We start from the raw sequence: 26,492 nt of genomic DNA, 5'->3' as shown, positions 1-26,492 counted from the left end.
AGGCTGCAAAAACATTTACTTCATACATTTGGAAAGCCAAAACTTTGGAAGGAATAATTAGGGTTTCCCTGTGGGTCTTCTCATTTAAATTCAGATCTTTTAAAAAGGTGCTATAATAACTGAGACTGAGAGTGAAAGATGAGGTCTGAATTCTGAATAGAACAGAACAGAACAGAACAGAACAGAACAGAACAGAACAGAATAGAATAGAATAGAATAGAATAGAATTCTTTATTGGCCAAGTGTGATTGGACACACAAGGAATTTGTCTTTGGTGCATATGCTCTCAGTGTACATAAAAAGACAAGATACACTCATCAAGAATCACAAGGCACAACACCAAGTGAAACATACGGTACAATAAGCAATCAAATCATACTAGGAAACAATCAATATCAATATAAATCGCAAGGATACAAGCAGAAAAGTTACAGTCATGCAGTCATAAGTGGATAAAGGTAAAGGTTCCCCTCGCATGTATGTGTTCCCGACTCTAGGGTGCAGTGTTCATCTCTGTTTCAAAGCCAAAGAGCCAGCACTGTCCAAAGATGTCTCCGTGGTCATGTGGCTGGCATGACTAAACGCCAAAGGCACACTGAACACTGTTACCTTCCCACCAAAGGTAGTCCCTATTTTTTTACTTGTATTTTTTATGTGCTTTCAAACTGCTAGGTTGGCAGAAGCTGGGACAAGTAACGGGAGCTCACCCCATTACGCAGCACTAGGGATTCGAACCTCTGAACTGCCGACCTTTCAATCGACAAGCTCACTCTAAAAGCTCCTAAGGTGCTCCTAAGAGTGTAGGCTTGGCTAGAAACATTCCATTCTTTAAGTTCTCTCTTATTGAAAAGTGTGTCCCTTTTATTTTATTTTTCTCTTTTTCTAAATGAAAAGGACATTTTGTCATTCCCCTGTCCCCCACCCAGTTCTATCCTTTTAATTTGTCCTCCAGGCCCAATCTTTTCTTTCTTTCTGCTGGCTCCAGTTCCTTTATCTGTCCTTTCTATGGAATTTCAGCTCCATTTTTTAAAAATATAACTTTCTGAGCTTAGATTTTCAATTTCATTAATAAACCAAGGGGCTTAATGTGATCTATCACTTTGCTTTGTTTCTTGGGTCCTGTTAGGATAGTTATTTGCTCCATCTACCAGAATGGTATTCATAGAATCTAACATATTGTTCCTCAGGACATTTTCTGCACTCTAGATAAGTAAAGATGTCTTCCCACTCCTCAATACTATGTAGAAGATCATGGCCTCCTACCTGAAATCTAACTGTCCCAGAAGTTAAAATAAAGCTCTGTGTGTGTCTCTCTGTGTGTGTGCGTGTGTGCGTGCGTGCATGTGAGTGCACGCCAGAGGTGGCGCATGCACACAGCCTTCTGTGCATGCGCAGTAGTTGCGCATTATATCCGGGCAAGTGGGCGGAGCCTCCTGCAGTCACCACTACCAGTTCGCACAATCTGGAGAGAACCAGCTGAATCCCACCAGTGGTGCGCACGTACACACGCACACACATTTGCAAGGCACAAAATAACATTAAAAAAACCCAGCAACAACTGTTGTTTACTTTGGTCCACCTCTAACACCAAATAGCAGCAGTCCTGGTCCTGGACGAGGTCTAACTCGTCCCACCCTCAAAAGCAATTTGAATCTACACTCACTTGTTCCTCTTCCTCCTTAGGTTTGAGACTTGATTGTACTGATTGCTACTCCCTATTTTCTAGGAAAATACTTCTTTGTTGTCTTGCTTCTAAACCCAATGTGTGAGAAAAATAAAGCTCCCACATCATGTTACTTCTGGCAAATTAAAAGGAAATGAGGGGAACAAATAAAATATATTCTGGAATGCCACCTTCTGACTTTGTAGCATATTTCCATTTTGAGATGGACTATTTCACAAGAGATAAAGAAACTCAAACTTTACTTTTAAAAAATTGTAAGTAAGTTAAAAAGTAAAGTTTTAAGTAAAACTTTTCAAAGCAAAAGAAGTAACAATAAAGTTATTTGAAACATAGACCACAATTTAAAAAGGATATCCCACATTTAAAAAAAATCTAAAGGAAAATAAGATTGATCACTGATATTGGTCCACTCCTAATTTTAGAGGAACCTCTGATACAAAGAAACTCCAAGTAATGTGAAACACATAAACACTGACTTTGTACAGAGAGTATAAATAATAGTGACAAAATATGAGACTTAAAGCACAAAGTAAAAATACAACCTTAAACAATATTTCAACAAATAGTTAAATTTGTTACTTAGTTCTTAAAATGATGTAATAGCTGACGTTGGTCCCCACTAGCTTTATTGGACACTTTCCAAGCTTTTATAAATTTAATAGAGGCCCAGAAGCCCTGACACACAGTTTCTGCCCCTGGTATTTCAAAAAGAGTAAAAGCTATTCCACTTTTGGCATGTGTGTGTGTGTGTGTGTGCGCGCGCATGTGTGTGTGTATGTGGTAAGAGAGGGATTGCCTTTTGTTGTGTACTAAAGAAAGTATATCACTATCATGAAGATATTTACTGTAATGTTATTTGGGGATCACCTTGGGAGCCGGGAGGAAGAGCTGCAGACTAGATAAAGGTATCTCAATTAACAGAAGAAGAGGAGATTTGGGAAGAAGGGACCCTCCCTAGTTTTCAAAATAGTAAAAAGGAAAGGAGGGGAATCCCAAAAGTGCTTTTTCAAGAGGCAACTGGACTTTCTAGTTTTTTTTCTTCAAAGACATTTTGAAGCGCCGAGGTAGTGCAGTGGTTAGAGTTCAGCAGTTCAGCAGTTCAAATCTCTCCAGGCTCAAGGTTGACTCAATCTTCCCTCCTTCCGAGATGGTTAAATGAGGACCCAGAGTGTTGGGGGCAATATGCTGACTCTGTAAACCGCTTAGAGAGGGCTGTATGAAGCAGAATATAAGTCTAAGTGCTATTGCTATTGCTATTGCTTCTCATTCAGAGCTGATAGAGAGATATAATCTAACCTTTCTCTCTATATATACACACCCCACCTTTATTATTTTTACAAATAACTCCAGGCAGCGAACATATCTAACGCGCCTTCCTCCTCATATTTTTTCTACTACAGCAACCTTGTGAGGTGAGTTGGGCCAAGAGAGAGAGTGACTACTCTGAGGTTATTCTTCTCCCTGTCGTTTTTAAGTCCATTTTCAAATCAGCCTTGATTTTGTCAGGTAAAATGTATTTCTCTTCCATAATATTTTAAACTATTTTCTATTTATAGAGGCAGGCATTCTTAAAATTAACTTCTGGGTCCACTGTTAAAAAAATATCCTTCGATATGTCCAATGGTAAAATTCTGTAAAATCCCCTTCATTCTGTAATTGTAAATTGAGTTTGGGTTTTCTTCCCTTTAATGGTAGTCTTTAGTTCTTTCTAGTTCCCCCTAATGTCCAGTTTTAAAATGTTTTTTTAGCATTATCCCACAGGAAGGGTTCTTATAATTAATTCCAAAATCTTATTTCAAATTTATCACTTCCATAAAAACTTAATAAACACTGACATTTTAATCACCCATTTGCTGTTTATTTGAATAAATAAATAAGCTCTTAAACTTGTAGTTAAAACTTATTTTATTAAGGATTGTAGGAAACGTATCTAGTGCGGTCAGATTTCTTGATCCAACGATTTCTAATAGCTTAAAAGTAGTTAACAAGCACTTTCCAAAAGCAATTAGAAAAGGACCAGTGGTGGGATTCAAATTTTTTTACTACCAGTTCTGTGGGCATGGCTTGCTGGGCGTGGCAGGGGAAGGACGGTAATAGTTTCTATTAATATTTCTCAGATAGATAAAATCACAGATTTATTTTAATTTTTCATTTATAATTGCTTCCATTCTCTGCAAAACTTTAATCTCTTCTTTTAAGTTCTTGCTCTGTTGACCACAGTATTTTTTTTGTCTCCCCCCCCTCAATATATATTTACTACATATGGTCAGATAGGACTTGAAATCGTAATTATGTCTATGTTCAAGATTTCCCAGATGATATTTTTATCATCTTGTCTACTTCATCAAAAGTTTTCCTATGAAATTCTTAGCTTCTGTTTGTCAGAACTTTATTTCTGTTCTGACAATTAGTTATGGCTCCATCCTCAACAGTTTTGTTCCTCAGAGTATAAAAAAGCAATCATAGCAGTGGCGATCCAATCACATAGCCAAGATCCATACTTGAAGACTGTATTGAGACAAACTGGAATGAAACAAAGTTTTAAATTCATCAGGATTCTTTCTCAGGTATAACTAGAACATAAAAATGTTACATTATTTTAGGCATCAAGTCTACACTTTAAAGTCAGTCTAAGGTGGAATTTGTAGTCTAAATGCATTTCTTAGTGAGCGATACTTCGCACTACATATGGTATCTATCTGGGATGAAGAAAAATAATTGTTCATGCCAAGTTTTTTTTTTTGTTTGTTTGTTTTTTTGCTATTAAGAATTTTGATTAAAACTCTCATTCAAGTTAAACTTGAAAGTTTGAAGAAAAAAGAAAGAAAAGAAAAAAAATGCAAGGAAGAATTTAAAAAGAAATAGTGAAGAAAGAAAAAAAAGTAAGAATATATTAAACAGAAACGAAATATATAAAGAAGGGGCTTCCAACCTTCCAACCATCACAAGAGTAAATAAACTTTGTGACTCTTAACCCCTCTAAGGTTACAATGATCTCTTTATTCCAGGCAATTCAAGTGAATATATAGGTTTATTGTGTACTAAAGCTCTCTACAAGAATCTGAACTACTAATGGTCAAAGTAAGTAGGCGGTAGATAAGAATCAATGGAATTCAAAGTGGGCTGGACTTAGAGATTGTTGGTTACAAAGGGGACTTGAGAGTGATGATGCAGTTGACCCCTCCCTGGGGATCAGCCTGGTCATCTTCTACATCACCTTCTCCAGAAGTCCATTGTTCATCCCAGCTCTGAAAACAGAAGGCTATTAGTAACTATGTTGTGGTTAATGTAATGGATGTCTTCTCCTTGCAGGAAATAGTAGTTTGATCATTTTATCAATTGCTATAGCAGGAAAAAAAAAAGATTCAATTCACATTGTAGTCATTTCATATTTTTCACTTGAAAGGTAATAAAATGTATGAAGCTAGTTACTGGCATATGTAAAATGGTACAATTTCTATTTAGCTTCATTCATTCCACATTTGCTGAGTTTGGAATTTTTGAAATTGAAAACCAGAGTACAAGGAACCTTGGATTGGAAACAAATGGAGACGAAAAGAAATAAATCCAAATTCAAGACTGATGTAAATCAGCCTAACTTCAGTGAACTGAGCACACTACTCTATTTAATAAACAGGGAACATTTTTGTCGTACTGCCAAATAGCATTTTAACAGGCTAATGAACCTAAATAGATAGATAACTAATCAATGAATATAATTTATTAACAATGTAATTTTCCCCCATTCTTGGCTTAGAAAATTTCCAACTAAACTCTCAAGGGGAAAGCAGATCTCTTTCAGCAGAAGTGCTAATACCAGGGCAATGCACCAAGCAGTATCCCAAAGCTATCTGGATACCTCCTGAACTGAACAGAACAGGGTTATATGGTAACCTCTACCCTGAAAACAATTTTCTACTGATTTCCATAGGTGTCCCTTTGATGAAGTATCCATTATCCAGTTAGCCTCTCTAGTTCTTGGACTCAAATAAACAAGCTGAAATATTTTATTCCACTAATGGAGGAAGTTCTGGAGTCAAAAAAAGGAGAGCCGCTCGGCATGCATTTTTCACTATTAGAAAGCCACTAATCACTACGTGTTCATCTGTATATATGGTTCCGACTTTGATCCAGAGTTCATCATGAAATCCATATCTATGTCCACACTATGTATATATAAGACCATAACCATTTAACTTAATTTAAAAATTTAAATCAAACATTTATGTATTGACAACCATAGCATCTAATACATTGTTGTTGGTGAAACAGTTGTTGATGCAACCATAGGTTTAGACTGGATTTGGAATTTCTGTCCACCTATTAAGTCCTTCCCAAGGATCTGGGATAGGCAGATATTGTTGTTCAATAATATTAAAGATACGGTTCTAGGATGTAAGCTGTTCCAAGTAAAGCTGCCTTTTGCAATTGACTGAGGATGAATTTGTCAATGCCGATAGTATTCAAGTGATGCTCCAGTGGTTTAGGGATTCCATACAAGGCAGTATTAGCACTATCAGTATTACCAGTGCTACCAGTATTAGCACTATCTATGCTTACTTTTGCCATGGTCATTCTATTTCTATTTACAGTTTCTTGTATTTTGTGATTTCCCCCCCCAATTCTTTTCTATTCTGCTTTCTGCTGTGTCCACTATCCAGACATTTTTGTCTTTCTTATTGACAGTTGTTAAATCTGGGGTGTTATGTAGAAGGTGCTTGTCTGTTTGAATTCTAAAGTCCCAGAACATTTTGGCTTGTTTGTTTTCTATTACTTTATTTATTTTGTGCTCTCACCAATTTTTGCTTGCAGATATTCCAATGCATCCTTGTTGCCATTGGGTCATGCCACTGTTTGTGGTCAGCCTGTGTGATCTTTTTGCAGCAGCTAATTGTTCACTCTTTCTTCAGCTTCTTTGCCGAGGTGGTATTTGCTGTCTGTTTCTGTCTTCTCAGTTCTGGCATTGGATGCATTTGTTCTTAAGTCTTGGTCTTGTGCAGCTAAAATTAGTCCCTCTCTCTCTTTCTTCAATTTTCTTCCTCTTAGCCCGTTTGGTCCTGTTGTTATCTGTTTTGCCTTCTATTTTTATAATGCATTGGCCATGTAAACCGTTTGCCTTGCCATGTTATGTGTTTTCTATTCTTCCTTTGAACTTTCTTGTAAGCTGCTTTGGTCTCTTCAGTATCCATTAAGCTTCGGTGCATTTATTAAACTGCAGTACTAACTAGTAAAAAAAAAAGGAGGGGGGAGAGAAACTGATGAGGACCAAACTGATATGCAATAATGATCTAATACCCTTTTTCTAATTATAATTCTCAAATAAAACCACTGAGATGTTTCATTAATGTATCATGAATGCTTTACAACTGACAATGATATTATATTGACTGAATGTTCTGCCCTTTGCAACTACAGGTAGTCCTTGACTTACAACCACAATTGCATCCCAAATTTCCATTGCGAAGCAGGATGCTTGTTAAGTGAGTTTTGCTCCATTTTACGGTCTTTCCTGCCACAGTTGCTAAGTGAATCGGTGCAGTTGTTAAGTTAGCAATATGGTTATTAAATGAATCTGGCTTCCCCATTGACTTTGCTTGTCAGAAGGTTGCAAAAAGGGATCACATGAGCCCGGTACACTACAACAGTCATAAATATAAGTCAGTTGCCAGGCATTTGAATTTTAATCATGGGGATTCTGCAACAGTCGTAAGTGTGCAAAATGGTCATAAATCATTTTTTTTCAGTGTCGTTGTAACTTCAAACGGTCACTAAATGAACCGAAAAGTTGAGAACTACCTGTATTGCAACACCTCTAAAGAGCTTCAGCAGTCCTGCCTAATTCACTCATCTGAACAGATGTGACATCCTTGAAATGGATCACAAAGTACTAATATAGTCACATGAACAAGATTTTGAAGCAGACTCAGATGCCAGGAGAACATAGTAATCTATTATTGGCCTTTAAAGGATGTCACCTACAGGTAATTGCTCTGAAAGAAAGAAATTTCAAAAACAGGTTGCAATGTGAAATGGATGAACCAGATATATCCAGTGTTTCCTTCTCTTTCTCATGCTTAGCCCTTTTGTGTATTATAAAGCCCATCGTTGCAAAAATAACCTGTGTTCTCGCTCAACTATTAATTTATAAACAGGCATTGTTAACAAGGAAACTATCTCTGTATTTTGCATTAATTCTCCTCTCCTTGTTTACAATCAGGTCTCTCCAATAACAGGGATATATTTCCAGGTAGCTGTTGGAAGTCTAACTGTTGAAATAGACTACAGCTTGTGAAACTTTATGCCACAAAAACTTTCCTTGTTTTTTAAGATACCATAACTGTCTTGCTTTTCTATTTTTCTCTATGACATGAAAAATAGAGCTCTCTTGTACAACTTAAGTAAACTTGCACAGCAGGGAAACCTCACATAGATCACACATGTTCAAAGTAGGGTTTTTTTAAAAAAAATTAACAGCTATTATGCAACAGAAAATATTCGAGCCATTTTTAATGTGACCTCCTCTATAATCTGCTATTTTAATATTGCCTTGACAAATGTGATCTGTAGCCTAGAAAAATATAGGTAATAAATTCAGTTAAATGAACAGAGAAGGAAAGGGACAGGGTAGCCAAAAATTAGACCAGTAAGTTCATATACTTTCAATTAAGAAATATGTTCTTTAAAATTGCAGATTGTTAATACTTAGAAGATATTTTTAAATATTAGCCATCTAATTTAATCCGAATGATACATTAGAATTTTAAGTACGTTTCACTTAGAATTGAATAGTTAATTTTAAGAAAAAGCTGTTATTTAGCATACACATCCAGAGCCATGCATTCTCTTTTTCTTACTTATATTCCAACATCTGGGACAGATGTATCTCTATTATACATCTATCTATATATTCACTTTCTTTGGCGATGATACAAACCTTACTCTAGGCTGCAAAAATGGTCAGCGACAGGAATGATTTAAAAGAATTAAATTATATCCTGGGCTACGATGAAACATGATAGTGTCAACCAGTATTGAGTCTGTCTCATTAGAGGTGAAAGGGTTAAAGGTTAAAGGAAAGAAGAAGATGTCTCACCCAGGCTTCAGAAAATAAAAATGAAACAAAAATGCTGAAGACAATTTTGTCTACTGGCACTATGGTGGCTATAAATTCACAAGCTTGAGATTTTTGAGTGCTGGGACAAAAATACTATGCTTGCTGGATTGTCCTAAGTTATCAAAACGGCAACTCTTTAGAGAGTTGTCTTTTCCTGATCTTATAAGTGAATAGAATAGAATAGAATAGAATAGAATAGAATAGAATAGAATAGAATAGAATAGAATAGAATTTTATTGGCCAAGTGTGATTGGACACATAAGGAATTTGTCTTGGTGCATATGCTCTCAGTGTACATAAAAGAAAAGATACGTTCATCAAGAATCATAAGGTACAACACTTAAAGATAATCATAGGGTACAAATAAGCAATCGGGAAACAATATCAATATCAATATAAATTGTAAGGATCTAAGATGCATTTAGATTTTCTGCTAGTACCCAATAAGGCAATGGTTATATACAGGTAGTTGTTCTGACCCAACTCCCCAAACATGACAAACTCTCTGTAGTTGAAGCAATTATTCCTTTATTAGGAGCGCCTGTAGCCCTGGCAAAAAGCTTCTCTTTCACCTCAGGTTAACAAGTGTGCCCAGCATGGGAGATGAATAGTTGTCTGTCACATATATTCATCTCTGCCCCCTGCTTTTTATCCCCAGAGCTAGTGTGGAGCTTCGCTAGCAGTGGTGGCTCTTCCTTCCCAAGGATTGATCCATGGATATCCACTGCCCTCCTCTCCTCTGCCTTCTGCACATCCGTGTTTCAGGCACTGGACCCAGCTGTTCCTCCTCTTCCTCACCAGCCACCTCCAGACCTGGAGGCTGTTGACTCTCCATCTGAGGGCTGACGGACAGGCCAGGCTCTGCCTCTGTCTCTCTCTCTCTGCCAGCTGCATTCCCTCTTCCCCCTTGGAGCTCTCAGGTTACCTTGATGCTGACCCTGACTCCCATGCCTCCTCCTCATCTGATTCAGCTGCTGGAGGGGCCGGCGGCCAACAGGCCACAACAGTGCTCAATTGCAATCTTCCTTGTGCATTGACTGATTATTCAGGTTGTCTTCCTTTTAATCTGGCACTGTCAAGAGCAGGATGTGGAGCAGTGGTGGGATCCTATAGGTTTAACAACTGGTTTGCTGAGTGCATGCTAAACACACAATGAGCACACACTGAATGCGCACTTTGCCAAAAATTGAACTTCCACATTGAGAAAGGAAAACAGTAAGGAGTGGCAATACACTCTGCTGACCCAATCAGCTGGGCTTTAGAAGCAGAAATATAGGTAAGTATAACGCAGGGGTGGGCGGGTGGACCCACTTCAAAGAAAGAGAGAACCGGTTCGCTCATGGCTGAAAGTCGGAGCAAATAGTTCTCCCAAACCGGTCCGAACTGGTAGAATCCCACCACTGATGTAGAGTCCTATCATCCAATCACACCATGCTTCCTTAGCAAATATATTCAATGTTTGTCAGAAAGACTTCTCTGTATATGCATTCTACTGTGCATTCACTCTTTGCCCAGAAATGGGCCTTTCTATCCCTGAATAGACCTGGAAGAACAAAACATTCTTTCAGTCAGATGCCTTCTCTGTCCTTGTGAGAGGAGAACGCCGAAGAATTAAAAACTTCTGACACATTCATGAAACTGGACGTGTAATCCTTAATTCATGTTTTATTTATTATTTTACAAAGATATCTACAGCAGTGTTCACTATCAATATCCCAACATTGACTGCAAACCTTACAATAGCAACACAGAATAACGAATGAAGCAAAATGGATCCTCAAATTAGTTCACATCATGCCGTGTCTGAAGGAGTAGAGGAGTGTCCTACTATTGCCTCTCTCTTCTTTCTCCTGAAAATCTAATATCGGAATCCCAAAAAGAAATGAAAGAACATGGAGCTGTGCTGCATGCTAGAGTAGCAGTGGAAATTATAGTTTGTTCTTATGGAGGAAGCCTCTGAAGGGTCACTGTGTCTTAGCAGGAATCTATTTATAAGGAGAAGATATCTTTGGATCTAAATCAAGGTCTTATAGCTGTGAACTAGTTCTGTAGAAGCTGTTAAACATTTTATAAATAATGCACCGGTCATGCTTGTACAATATTAACCAAGAAATGTTTTATCAGCTAGATCGAATAAGAGAATATCAATGGGGTAGTTTGTGGATGTGGCCAGAATAAAGATAATATGGTTTATATATTTTGAACCAGCATAAATGACTAGAACTGCAGCCCTTACTTTTGGCTATGGAGATACCATCTGTATAAAACAGAGATATAATAATAATAATGTATAATAATGTATAAACAGAGTATAAATACAATGTATTTCTGCTCTAGCTTTGTCAAAAGTGACCATCACTTATGCCAGTCATTCATATTGTCATAACCCTAGTGTCTTTCACGTTAAAAAAAAAGCATGGAAATTGAGCTACCAAAAATGAAAGTATTAATAAAATATACAACTGGGCCATGCCTTCCGTGGAAGATGGAATTAAAAAAGAGATCCCAATTGATGAAAATAATCTTTTTTTTCCCAAGAACACATTTCATTCAGACATTGGCAATCACTGTTTCTAAACCTGAATGATTCTTTGGCTGCACAGTCACTCTTAATTTTCAAAACAGTCCTTCTGCTATGGCCGGTTGAGCCACTGAGGTGGATTTTCTCCTCTAGCACATTGTCTGGTTTCTATCCCCAGCTTTTCCATCGATAACCTTTATGACCTTTAAAAATTATTTATTCTCTTTGGGCAAAAGAGGTCTTAACAGCAGGACTGGCCATACTACAAAAATATATGGAGAGAACAAGACCATGAAGCTTAGTACGTTGAATGTTCTTTATACTTATGCACTGGTCAACTCAGAACATTCAAACTTGATAATGTGAGGAAAAATCTGACATAATTCAGTCCAATTATCTGAAGCTATACAGCATTAGGAAGAATACTATGTTAATCAGGCTTAAATTATACACTTGGTTATCCAAAACTAAAATTTCCCTAATATTCCATCATATTTTTTTAGATTGCAATCCTGGATAAACATTCCTGGGGTATAGGTAAGATCTGATCTCTTCTTCAGAGGAGGGAGAAGGAAGAGGAAGTCTGCCATTAAGGGATTATCCAAACTTGAATTCACTATCCAAGGAAACTCTTTCAAGACCCTTGTCTTCTAACAACAAAGTTCTAACAACAGGAATGGCAGTTGTATTGCAAGCTGTGCTGTGGGTAATAGGAATGAGGCTGTGAATCTACAGACCCCAAAACCTTCCAGATCTTAAATAGAAGGAGAAGGAGAAACAGTGGATCTTTCCATCTTAGTATGAACCTGACAGCACTTTAGCTAAAGCAGTTCATCCATCCACAGAGGTGCCTTATGGATCCTTCCTAATAGGATGGCTCTGTAAGAGGAATTAAGAGCATTCAACTGTCTCATTCAATATTGAAGCAATCGTGATCTTGAGTTGGATTCAAGTCAACAGTTAAGTATTGTTTCTGTATATAGTGGTAATGTCAGAGTCTGGGACCAAACAGAACCATGATTGCTGGATAATGACATCATCAAGATGATTTGACTGATACCTTCATTCTGCTACAACATCATAGTGCAGGGGATAGCTGGAGCTACAATTGTATGTAACAAAGTGCTTTCTTAGACTTCTGTAAGCTTGCCCTGAGTTTATAATGAAACACACAGACCTCTCATAAACATCTTTGAAAACATCACATCTGAATAATTTATTGTTGCTGGCTGTGTGAGCATGCTCAGTTTCATTCTGAGAAGTCTTGTGCCATCTGCTGGTCCTCAGCTGTAATTGGTAGCTGCAGATGCTTGAATTACTGCCCAGCTTGACTGTGACTTGAGGCGTTTCCTCATACTTATATTGCCAGTCTAAGTATGGGTTCCCTACTGTGTCAAGCAATTCTATTGCCGTAGACCCATAATAAAGATTTTTTAAATGTGAAAATTAGTCTTTGGTGAATAGGAATTATTTTCCTAGCTGCTGGAGATACTCAGGTAAAAGGCAGTGACATTTCACATGAGTGGGTCATTGTGTTATTGTTAACACTCAGCTATTATTGCTGCATACCCAGCAGTCGGCACAGATGTTACCCACTTTTTATCACTTAAGAACAAAGAGGTAATTATATTTAACCTTTTTCTCCCCAAGAAATCTAAACAATAAAATGTCACAATAGTGTGTTCAACAGTTAGTGATATAAATATTTATTTAAGTAGCAGCAATAATTCACTGAATGCAAACGGGGGTCCTAACTAATTCAGAAGCTGACTTGAGCCATTGTCAAAGAGCATACTTTGAGTAGCTTACTCCCTTTCTCAGGTTAGAGCCAGAGTGAGATAAGTGTCAGATCAGATCCTTCCCAATGGGTTATTTGAAGAGATGCAGATAGCAATCTCTGTAGACACACAAATATCAGAAAATTTATGGAAATCTAACATCAGAGATATGTCTTGTAGATCAAGGGTAGGTAATCAGACATGTTGCAATTCAGAGTATAAATATGTCTTGAAGATATATTACAGTTCCTATATCACCTTTTTAATGTATTAAAGATACAGTCATGCTACTTCAAATGACCCTCGCCTCCCCAGAATTAATGAAAGTCTTCCTTGGACATCTTTTGAAAAATACACCCATGCTAGTTCTGTGCCAGGCTGAAGTATTTTGCTGTTGTAAGCCAGGGAATGCCATATATCAAGCATTCTGCCCAAATGCTCTCGTCCACTTTTCACACCTGTTCCTGCCATTTGTTCTTCATTTGACAAATATTTCAGGAAAAATAGAGGGATGGAAGAGTTTTGAGATTCCCAGAGCATCTCTACAGGAGGGACTGTATGATTAGCACAAGAATCTATCACTTTTTCCATTCTTTGATATGGTGAAGTTAACAGGTAAAACAAAATTCTAGCAATAAATGCTGGCATTTTCTTTTCAAGGTTAGTTTTTCTCCCTTTCTTGATGATTAAGCGCATGTTTTGAAACTGGAAAGCAGCATCAGAATTGGAATTCTGTGTTTCATTTTTGGGTTGCATATTTAACCAGCTCGCTCTGAAATTCCTCTGCAAATAATGTAGTCAGTCCTGTTAGCAACAGAACTGGCAGATGTCTGGAAAGAACGAGATGACAGCACCTTATATATTCTCTCAGTGCTGTTGATCTCAAACAATATACCAGAAATCATTTGATGAAAACCAGGCTTGGGGCAGAAGGCTTCAAATGACTTGAAATAATTTACATGAAATGAGATATCAAGAGTTCTAGGGATGAAAAAAAAAATCAAAATGGAGCTGAAATTCAGGGCTTGTTCAATTGAAATTCTATTGTTCGATAGACCGAGATGGTTCCTTCAGGCAGCTATTTTTAAAAGTCACAAAATTGTTAGTTAGTATAGAGAAGAATTATAGTGGGAGTTATTTTTGAATAAACATGTATCTATACGTATATGCTGTGCTAATCATTTATTATTATTCATCTTAAATGTCCTCGTTATTTCCTGCACGTGAAGAAAAAGGCTAATTTATTTTTCCCTTGCTATCTAATGCTTTGCAGATTTGATGGTGATTTTGACACAGACACAGAGATAGATATGGGGAAGGGTTCTGTTATACTCAGATAAGAATCTCCCACTCAGGTGCTCTAGGATGGGCATGGTGTATCCATCATCACTTTCTTTAATAAGCTGCCTTTTTTCCTGGGCTGACACTGTAACTGGGCAATCCAGGAACATGCATGTTTGAGAAGATACCAGTAGCAATGATGCTTTGAAGCAGATGTGAGGATGCCATTGGCTGTTGCTCAGTTCAAAGGGATTTGGTAGCACAGTTATGGTCAACATCTTGACATTTTTTTAAACTCTTCCTGTAGCTGCCCCCTGTTTCTGCTGTTGTCTTGCTGCTGTTGTTATTTCCAGGGAAAAGTTGCTCATTCTACCTCACAGGCCTAAACTCAAGGCCAGCTGTAAACTAAGTCTGAGTAGCGACAAGCTTAGGGGTACCATACTTTAAGTGGAGCCAAAATTGAAAAGACTTCCTAACCACACAATAATAGACACAATAAAAAAGCAGCAACTTGTACTTTGTGAGCCAACAGGCCTAGTCAACGATTAAATATAATTTCAGAAAATTGTTTTCATAGGACCACTATGGGTGCTGAGATAATTAAAATGACTGACTGTATAAATAGGGTGAAAATGTCTGAGGGGAAAAAAAAAACGTCTTAATGTAAAGTTCAAAAACTTGAAGGAAGAAAGAAGAAATTCTTAACAAAATTAGAAGCTGAGCCAAACCGTAGGGGGTGCCAGATAATAACTGTGCCTAGACTGCCAAAATGTCTAGAACATGCCCTGCCTAAACTATTTCACTGGGCCTTGACTCGGATGTGAGGGATGTATCACAAAATATTTGGAGCTACTTCTGCAGGGAAAACAAAACCTGCTTGTTTCACTTCCAGAAAATAATTAAGAGGGAGAACATTAGAATTAAATTGCTACCTTTGATTTGATATTTCTGTTAGGTACAATAAACAAAGCAGATGAAAATCCTTTCCATACTGAAAAAGGTACAATAGTGAGCTAGCAAATCTATGACCACTATAGTTTCATATCATTTGCAAGAATGGTATCATCTGAAAAAGTCTTTCTTGCATGCCTTCATTGCAAATATATTGCTGTATAGGATTTGCCTTACAGTTACAAAATATATTCACAGTTATCACACTCATCACTTCTTTTCTAAGCACAACTTGCCACCTAGATACTTGGGTAATATATACTTGGAGCTAGCAATGGGCAAATCAATTTCCATTGGACCCAGTGGTGGGATTCAAATAATTTAACAACCAGTTCTCCCAGGGTCAGGTTGGCTGTCGTGGGAGGCATGGCCCATCCCCATCCTCCAGTTCTACCCAGGGGTGAAATGCTCCCGGTTTGGACCGGCTCGGGTGAGTAGGTAATGATGGCGGTGGGCAGTTCAGAGAACCGGTAGCAAAAATCCCTGCCTCTGCCCCCATGCCCAGCTGAGCCACGCGATCATCAGAGCCTTTTTTTTCTTTTAAATGGCTCTGACCAGCCAAGCTCTGACGATCCCAGCTGAGTTGCCTGCTAATCAGGCAACTCAGCTTGGATCGTCAGACCCATTTAAAAGAAAAAAAGATTCTTTTTCTCTCTCTCCCCCCCCCCCCCAAGCCTCCAGCTTGCTTACCTTAGCTGCTGGTCGCAATGCTGTAATACCTGCAATCCATTGCATCAGCAAGCAACTGAATCTCTCTGCCTGCAATCAAGCTCATCGGTGAGCAGCTCTATCTGCAACTTTAAGACTTGTGGACTTCAACTCCCAGCAAAGCTGGCTGAGGAATTCTGGGAGTTGAAGTTCACAAGTCTTAAAGTTGCCAAGGTTGGAGACCTCTGTTCTATTGGGTAAGTTTTTTTTCTCCTTTGGGAGCTTTAAAAAAAAATAGTTAATTGGGGTTTTTTTTTAGTTGTTCTTTTTTTAGACCTAGCCATTTAAAGTTTAGGAAGTTTTAAATTTAGCTGCTTTTATATAAAAATAAAAATAAATAAAAATAAAATAATATTTGTGCAACTTTCTGAGATTTAGTGTGTTTCTGTAGTGTTTCACTCTAACTACACAAGCACACAAAATCTCACAAAGCTGTATGTGGAATTTTTTGTGTGTAAAGTGTGAAAGTTGGTTTTTTGGGCTTTTTGTGGCTGTGTGAGGTTCCTGCTTGTTCCAGGGGCCATTTTGGGTCTAGCACAGCTGCTTTTACATTGTGGGTGAGCCAATTGTGTTGTTTTGTGTTGTGTGTGTGTAAAGTGTGAAAGTTGTTTTTTGGGGCTTTTTGGGGCTGTGTGAGGTTCCTGCTTGTTCCAGGGGCCGTTTTGGGTCTAGCACAGCTGCTTTTACATTGTGGGGGAGCCAGTTGTGTTGTGTTGTGTTTTGTAGGTTAAAAAAGGGCAAAGAAGTGACATTGACTTGGCCACGCCCACCCAGTCACCTTACCACCAAGCCACGCCCACTAATTAAGCCACGCTCACATAACCGGTAGCAAAAAAAAATAGATTTCCCCCCTGGTTCCACCGCACATGTAGGACAAGCCTCCCACAATGACCAACCTGACCCTCAGCGAATTGGTTGTTAAATTATACCCCCTGCTATCAAAGTGGATCCTGGGCACTGCACTGCAATGGAGAAATGGGCAACAGAGCAGCCAGCACAAGGGAAAGAAGAAGAGCAGGGAGAAGAAAGAGGGAAAGGGGCCTTCTCTTTCCCTCACGCGGGCCACTCCGCTGCCCATTTCTCCATTACAGAGCAGTGCAGCACCCAGCAGGGGCGGGGAGATTAATTTAACAACCGGTTCGCTTGAACTGGTGCGAACTGGCTGAATCCCACCACTGATTTGACCCACCACTGTTTCATCTTGTAACGTGTTAAAATCCTCATGAAAATAAATTAACCTATCAGATTTTACACATACTTTCCCTCAAAGCAAACTTTACTCAGCATATTCTTTTTTGTTTTTCAAAATTGGCATTTAATAAGCAATATTCCAAAGTATTTTTTATGAGCAGAGGGTTCATTGCATGGCACATTCCCAACCCTGATCCCACGGTTTCCTCTTTGGTTTTGTGCAAGTTAAGTGGAGAGAGCCTGTGTTGCTTCACATTTTAATGGAATCATTCACAATTGAACCAAAAAACTAGCCTTGCCAATCAGAATCCTCAGAACTGATTAAAGCACTTTTGAAGAGCAATAAGCTTGTTGCCTTTTGCTGGAAAAACAGCAGACTGTGCTTTAAACAGACATCGACCAAGAAAAAATAATGTTAAAAAGATGCTAGCAGCCATCAATAAATGATTCCAGACTTCTGCACACATTCTAACTTCTCATTCACTCCACCTTTTACTGTGCTATCAATAGTGCAGGACACTGTTCTTTAATGATAGAAAGATATTACCCAGAAATTCTGCCTAATAGATAGCTTGTTTGGTGACTGATATCAAATTAAGAAAACAATGTTATTTACACGAGACTCCACAGGTGATGATATATCTATAATATCTTTCCTGCCTTGGGAAATGTAATTTCTTATAGTAATGTAAGTCTTTGAAATTAGGAAAAAATTCTGAGCAGTAATCATCAAAGGATAGGACATCACTCACTGCATCCCATTTTGTGAATTCCAGAGTGCAGATATCTTCAGCTCTAGGAATGGATAATGTGGAATGGGGCAACTCACCACAGACAACTTTGTCATAGACAACTCACCACACCAAGTCACCATGGGACAACTTGCTGCAGGACAATTAAACAAATACAAAATTTAAATTAATTTCGACAGAACTGTGGCTCATAATAATAAAACAAAAAAAGTTAATCCAGTAATATAAGAGTTACAATAATTTTGATGAAAATGTGGTCACCAATAATAAAAGTAACTGAATGAAATGATTAATACAGCATTGAAGTGTCCCATAGCAAGTTGGCCATAGTTATCCCACAGTGAATTGGCTGCGGCAAATTGTCCTAGACCCTGGATAACCAGCAGTCCATATCCAGGCCCCAAAACTCTGTATTATTACCCTTATATCACCTTGTGGTCATTTTGCTGAAATTCAGGAACAAAATTTTGCAAAAGGAAAGTTAAAAATGTATGAATTATCCATGACAAAGTAGAGCATGTCCATGTCTAACTTTAACTCCCTCCACCTTCAATCTTCCCTACAAATGGGTTGACAATCTTCAGTTCTTCCTTCCTGTTGTAAGCATACCTGTTGTAAGCATCTGATGCACTCCATCAATAAATAAGATGCAGCCTTGGACTACAGAAAAGATGTAGCCCCTGCCTGACATGATCCATCACAACCCTTTGCTCCTGGCTTCTGCTCCTTTGATATTCACAGATGTAAGTAATTTCCTTGACCTAGTTAAGCAGATCAGAATAATCAATTACGCCTTACCTTTTTTCTGTCTTCTGCCTGTGACCTCTCCTTTGTATATGTTGCTTGCTATTAGCTAATGCCACACAATCAATTTCTTTTCAGTGTAACCCTTGTAGGGCTTTACAAGATGTCCCAGTTGGAGGCCAATCCATATTTTCAATGAAACCCTCCCCACTTTAACATGTGAATGATTTCACTACAGCTCTATTATTTCTCAGAAGAAGATATTTCATTTTGCATAAAATATTCTGCATTTGACAGGGTGCCAAGATAGAACACCTCATGATGATCTTTGTGACAATCTGGCTACAGCATTAAGGTTATTAGGAACCTCAGTCCTGGGCTGGAAGAGATGCTTTCCAGCTGCTTTCCTCCCTACACCTCCTCCAACCAGCTAATTTACAGCTCTGTGATTCTTTTTGAGCTTGTCATGCCAATGACCAGAATATTATGGACATTTCTTACATGATGTAGTTTCACTCACATTAAGCAGCATGGTTCATAAGGTCGCAATATAAGAGCAACTTGAAATGTTATAACTCCAAAATTTGGTGGAGGGGAATGATAATTTAGTAATCAAGATTTTAATATTGGGGGAAAGAGCTTCTCATATCTAAATGCTCATATACTCTTGTCCGTTATTACCTTACTAATAATTTGGATATCCATAGCATTAACAAATATCTGCACCTGGTTTTTAATAGTATTTGAACAAATGGACCATTTCTCTTTTCTTTTCTTTTTTCTTTTCTTTCTTTTTTCTTTTGTCACTCAGGAGTGACTTCAAAGCTCTTTATCCCACCTCAGCCTAAAACAAATGATGGTAAGGGAAAAATAATTAAGTGAATAGTTGCATAAACCTGCTATTTGTGTTTAACAAAGATTATGGAAGGAAATATTGGTGAGGCAAGCTTCTCTAATAGACAATAACTTATTTTCGAAAGTGAAAAATACTAGGACCCCAGAAGAGAGATCCCTTCCAAAAAGTCTTTTTTTGCTTGGGGTAAGTTCTTCAAGAAAGCCTCATGTGAAAATATCTGCCATATATATATATATATATATATATATATTAAGAGGTGGGAGAAAGGAAAATATGCTAAGTACATTACTATCCCAAATTTTGCCTCAAAGTACCAGCTTCCCCCCTCTACTTCCATGTTTCCATTCACTCCTTTTTAAAAACTTTGTGTTATTATGTTTTTAAAGCTTTATATTATAGGTAACTTGCATTCTTTTTTGCTAGGGCTAAGAACATGTGCTTAACTTGGACCATAAACAGCGTGAACATGCAGGCCAAGTCTCTATCTGGTCTACTGAGAAGAAAGCCACTGTTTCTTCAATATTGCTTTTTATCCCAGTTTAACTCCATGTACTTCTAAATCTTATTATTTGCTTTTATTTCCAGTTATAAATACAGAAAAATTAAACAATGCTAATATTCCACTTTATCCTTTCTTCATGACTGCAACACTTAGCCATTGGCCTTGTATCAGAAAGCACAAATTAAGGAGTTGTATCATACTGGGCATGGTATGGATGTCAAGAACAAACTTGAACAATTAAACCTGCCTTCCCATATTTAGTTGATACAGAGGATGTCCACAAATGATATTTATTGAACCCTGAAGGAATAGATAAATATTCAGTGTCCTTGCATGGAACCTCATCAGATTGCAGAAGGAGATGTTAAAGTCTCATAAGTTTTCAACATTTTTTTTTAAAAAATATTGTAGACCAATATTATTGCGCAAAATTGCACAATAACATCCACCATCTGACTTCCCAAAGAAATGTCAATGAAAGTCAGAGTATCTAGCTTTCATCCTTTTACAGAAGGACCAACCTGAAGCATTTTCAATAAGGCTAGATGCAGAATCCAGACGTCCAAAAATTATGCCAAACAGTAAATAATGAAATAATGAAATATATAGAACAGGGGTGTCAAACTCGATTTCATTGAGGGCTGCATCAGGGTTGTGTTTGATCTTGGGGGGCTGAGTGGGCGTGACTGGGGTGGGCATGGCCAGCTCGATGTCACTCGTGTTGGGGGTGCCTGTAGTGGCCTGAGTGCTCTGCAAGCGAAAAGGGGCTGTGACCTGCAACCCTCTGCCAGCGAAAATGGAGTTGGGAGTGCCACATGTGGCCCTTGTGAGCTCCATTTTTGGCTGTGATGGCCTCCTGAAACCCTCTGTCAGTGAAAACAGAGCTTGGGAGAGCTGCCCGTGGTCCTCATGAGCTCCATTTTTGGCTATGATGGCCTCCTTCAACCCTCTGCCAGTGAAAACAGAGCTTGGGAGAGCTGCCCGTGGTCCTCATGAGCTCCATTTTTGGCTATGACGGCCTCCTTCAACCCTCTGCCAGTGAAAACGGAGCTCAGGAGGGCCGCACACAGCCCTCCTGAGCTCCATTTTCACTGGCAGAGGCACCATGGGCCAATCCTTTGCTGTTTCAAGGGCAGCCCCACGGGCCTGATCTAAGCACCCCATGGGCCGGAGAGTTTGACACCCCTAATATAGAAAGTTATTATTAGTCAATGACACTCAGTTCAATGTGGTGGTTAAGGCAGGATAGAAGCTGGGATATTGTGAGTTATAATCTCACTTTAGGCACAAAGCCTACTGGTTTTCCATTATCATTCACTAAAACGAAATATGCAACCTTCTACCTATGGATTCCTATTTTTAAATGAACCCATAGAAACCTAGAGGACACAGTTATTTTCTACCTATAGTTTAATTAAATGCATAATTTCACTTCCCTGTATATATTCATCAACTTAACTCAACAGATCAGATCATCTTTAATCAAATCTATTAATCTTCCCCTTTCTCTTTAGAAATATATTTTTCTTGTTGTACGTTTCATTTTTAGTTCATGCTCCTAATATGTATTTTTCTTACATTCCAAGTCCCAATCTTCCATAATCATTACCAAGTGGCCCTTAGAGACTGATATCTGCCACCCACCATAGCTTACATCAATTAATGTTTTTCACATAAATCTTTAGTAAGATAGAGAGATCGTAGACTAAATTGCCAATCTCAGTCGTACCTGGACCACATGCAACCTTGCTGGCAACACTAAGGACAGTTCCAATCAGTTTTGGCACATTTTAATCAGTCTGAGAAAAATGCAACTGTAGAGACATCTAGTAGAAATAGTAGTAGCAAAATGATGAAACACGCATCACAAGGTAACAACAGAAATGCCAGCACCTCACATTTGCAACCCACTGTCAGAGTTAGAACTGGAAGAAGCTTCTTGGATGTGAAGTGAAACATTTTTCAAAGAAAAAAGAGTCCAGTTGTTGTTTTTAAAGTACCTCTGAAACACTGTCAGAATCATGAAAATTATGTGGTCTGCATACAAAGTGCACTTATTCCCCATTCTTGCTCTGTCTCCAGAACCTATGAGAGGATCCAAAACCCCATTTTATCCCAAGTGTGTTCTATGCAAAAATCAGATCTCTAATCTAGAGATTGCCTTGCAAGTCAACATAACTGTTGCTTGCATCCCACCAAAAAAAGAGGCATATTCAGAGTATTGAAACATACATACAAATTACCTCTTTCTTCATATTTATTTATTTATTTATTTATTTGATTTGATTTCTATACCGCCCTACTCCCGAAGGACTCAGGGCGGTGCACAGCCAAACAATATATGACCTCAACCGAGATAAAGACAATAGTTTTCTATATTTTAAAAAAAGATATCTGGATTATAACAGCTGTTGCTATTATGCAGTGGCCAGAATAATTTTCAATACTACATTATATCAATTGCTGTTGCCTGCTGCTGTATTAACAATAAATCTAGTGAGCCAGAAGTGTAACTGGTGGTTTTCTGTTGACAATGGCATTCTGGCTCTATTCTACAGCACCATGTACCCTTTTCAGAAAACTAAATTATCTGCTAAATATCAAAAATACCCTGGCAACAGCAAAAGCTTCCCCTGCATTTCCTAGGAGTAGACAGTTGCAGAATTCATTGGCATGTTTAGATGGTATAAATAACACAGAAGAAAACTTCTGGAAAGAAACTACATAGTGGGCAACATACCAAAATCTAAGCAATCAACTAGTGTCTAGAGGTACAATATACACTTTTTTCCCCCTTGGTATCTTCATATTTGGATTGAGAGAAGCTGCTCTAAGAATAACTCTGACCTCCTTTTTCCAGAATGTGACATGTTGTCATTTGAAACAATGAAAGAAGTTCTTATCTCTATGGAAGCAAGCCGGTCCTTTGGTACTTCAGACAACACTGAATATGATGCTTCAAAATTTACCAGTTATTATCATCTAGAAGTAGGGATTCCAGCATCTGCAGCCAAAGGATAAGGGATTTCCATGTGTCCTGTTGGCTCTGTGAAAAGGTCAGCTCCCCAACTATCATCTGACAGCAATCTTTCCAGTTTACAATCCTATATAAATACATTGATCTGAAAGGATGATCCACTGAACTTAGCTGGGCTGATATCTGAACAGATTTGTCTAGGACTGTGTATAAATGTTTGGAGGGCAGGTGATATTCAAACAGTTGTAAAATGTTAGCTATGTGAAGGAAACCCCAAAGAAACTTATACTTGCACTGTAAGAGAAAGAGTTATAGTGCAACTCTTCCAAGAGTCCACAATTTTATATGCAAAGCATCTGGGATAGGATTTAATGCTCATGCCATTATAATTTTAATTTTTGAACTTTATGGTACTGAAATCACCCACCCACTCAAAATCAAGTGAAAAATTGTTTTAACACCAAAAGTTAGCAGGCTTATTCCTTCTGTCTTTTTTGTAATTTGATTGTGTGTCATCAAGTCATTGTCGACTCTTAATGACCACATAGGTACATTTTTCCATGAAGATCTGCCCCTAACTTGGTCCTTCAAGTCTTTCAATAGTGCATCCATTTCCACTGTAACTGACCTCTCCACCTTGCTGCTGGCCAGCCTAGTCTTCTCTTTCCTTCCCTCCTTCCCAGCATTAGAGCCTTCTCCGGAGTGTTCGATTTTACCATAATGTGTCAAAAGCAGAGTAATTTGAACCTGGTTATTTGTACTTTGAGTGAGAGCTCTGTGTTGATTCATTTCATGATCCATTTTATTGGCTTATTGACTGTCCATGGATTTTTCCAATCCCAACATTACAAAGCATCAAGAGTCTTCCTATCTCCCTTCTTCAAAGTCCAACTTCTTCCTCCCAACTGTGTGTCACATGAAAAACTATGACTTGCACAGTTCTGAGTTTCATAGATATAGATATATACCAGCATTGGAATATCTTTTCCAAGACTTTCATTGCTACTCTCCAAATGCTGGTCTATGGCATGTTTTTGACTGCTTGATCCTTTACTATTGCATCCTAATTATTATGTTCAAGCTGTCAAAGAAATAAATTTTACTATACCATTTCAATAAAAACTTGCTTTTGACTGTTCTTTTGACTTCTTTTTTTATAAGTTTGTGTTCTTATTTATGATATTCTGCAGAAATTGTGAGGCTGCTTCTAAAGGAGGCTGTGAGATAATTACATTTGTAATGAGTGTATTAGTGACTTTTACCTTGATCCAATCTCATCTTAAGTATTAACTCTATATAAAATAAGGTAACATGGTGAATTACACACAGTTATAAAAGTCATGCTATCATAAGATAACTGTAGTTTGACATTTTTGCTGGTAAGTTATTATCGAAAGTTAGGAAAGGGTGATATTTTCTTATTCACCTTGAACTGAGTCAGAAATTACCAATTTTCCCTTTCCAAATCAGGCAGAACTCAGATAATTTTTTGCATCAGTCTAGGATTTTGAAAATGACTTTTCTTTCCTTTTTCCAAAACATTTTCCTCTTTACCCTCTCAAGCTCTTTCCTTAACAACAACAACAACAACAACAAAAAAAAAACAGTCCCCACCAACCAAGTACTCCATTACCAAGTAAAAACCCAATCTCCTATGAGAGGAACTGTGTAAGAATATTGTTCAGATGAGTACAAATCAGTGGTGGGTTTCTACTGGTTCGCTCCGGTTCGGGCAAATGGGTAGTGGTGGTGGCAGGAGGCTCCGCCCACCTGCACATCATCACAAACGCTCCACAGAAGCGCCGCACGCAAGCTCACAGCTCCAAACCAGTAGCAAAGGTAAGTGGAACCCACTACCAGTACAAACTACTGCAGCAACCCAGAACACCAGAAACAGAAAACAGACAGCCTGTTCCAACAAAATGGATACTAATGTAACTGTATCAAAAAGTGTTTGTCCACTCAATCCACTACATCACAACCAAATGAGCTATGAAAAGGATTACACAACCATCAGAAACAACCAACAAAAAATTATAACCTCACACCACACAAACTAACTAAACAAAACCCACCAAGTAAATCAAAAGACCCAACAGTCCAAGAATTAAAAACAGGAATCATCTACCCAGATAAATATGTAAGGACTGTAACAGTCACAATGTAGAACAGTCATACAACTTGCAGAGAATATCCATGAAACCAACTAATAGTTAAATAATGAAAACTCTTAATCCCACAACACATGGACATCAACCGTAGTTTCAACTGGTAAATTGTAACCTAGTTTGAGATAAATCCAAAAATACTAGGGAATTCCTGGAAGCTTGGCACTCAGACAAATCAGCCATCAATAGGCACATAGAAATAAACCATATTTACAAAGCATTCAAAAGAGACAATAAAAAAATTAATATGGAAACAAAAAGTCCAGAACACACTTTTTCTAGCAGCCAACACCAGATAAGCAAGGATTTAACCAGGCAAATGATTTAGCAGAAAGCAATACCCTAATCAAGGAACTACCAAGGAAAAAAACCACCCCACCAAAAATGGCACAGCAAGCTACTGTATATAAACAGGCTACAAGGCCCATACAACTTGCATTGATTATCCCAAAGGTGCTTTTTCAAAAGGCATCTGGACTTTGCCTTTTGAAAAAAGCACCTTTGGAACAACCATGACCTGGATGACTGAGAATCTCCATAGACATTTGCACTGACTATGTTATCAAGTGGCTGCCAGCAAACAACCAATCTCAGAGATGACCAAGGACTCCAAACAAAACAAAACAAAAACTTTGTTTTTCCTTTAAAAAAAACAAAACCTAACAAGTGGCAATGTAACCAGAACTTGGTTTGGGGAGAATTGTTGATTGTTATGTTTATGCTCCTTTTCTTATAATATACAGTTTCAGTAGGATTTACAATAGGATAACCTTGACTCCCAAGGGTGATTTTCATCTTTGGCACAATGTGCCACTCAAGGAGAATCTAGACAAAAGTCTTCCTCTTCTTTTTTTCCCCATAATCCAGTCCTGCTTCCTTCTTAAAAACAATTAAAGAAAGAAGAAACTTGCTCTATGAATAATGAGGAGAAGATATACTGTAATTAATTGTCTTCTTTGCAGGTAAGAATATGATTTTATTTTTATTGAGCTCCTGGCTTAGGAGAAGTCATTTGGCATTTGGATTGAGTAAATAGCTACCATATTCTCTAGATCTATAAATTCTGGTTAGGAGTAATTATCTAGATAAGATTAATTTATACATGCAGACATGCTATATTTGTCACACTTTTTCTTAAAAGGCATTTGCCCATAGATAATGGACATCATAATGGTGAACCAGTAGCAGCAGTGATGGGAGGCTCCGCCTACCTGCCCAGACATCATCAAAAAGCTCTGCACAAGCGCAGAAGAGCTGTGTGCTCG

Source organism: Pantherophis guttatus, chromosome 3, assembly GCF_059756535.1.
Source record: "Pantherophis guttatus breed Tessera chromosome 3, ASM5975653v1, whole genome shotgun sequence".
Classification (NCBI taxonomy): domain Eukaryota; kingdom Metazoa; phylum Chordata; class Lepidosauria; order Squamata; family Colubridae; genus Pantherophis; species Pantherophis guttatus.
This window is presented reverse-complemented; position numbering follows the sequence as displayed.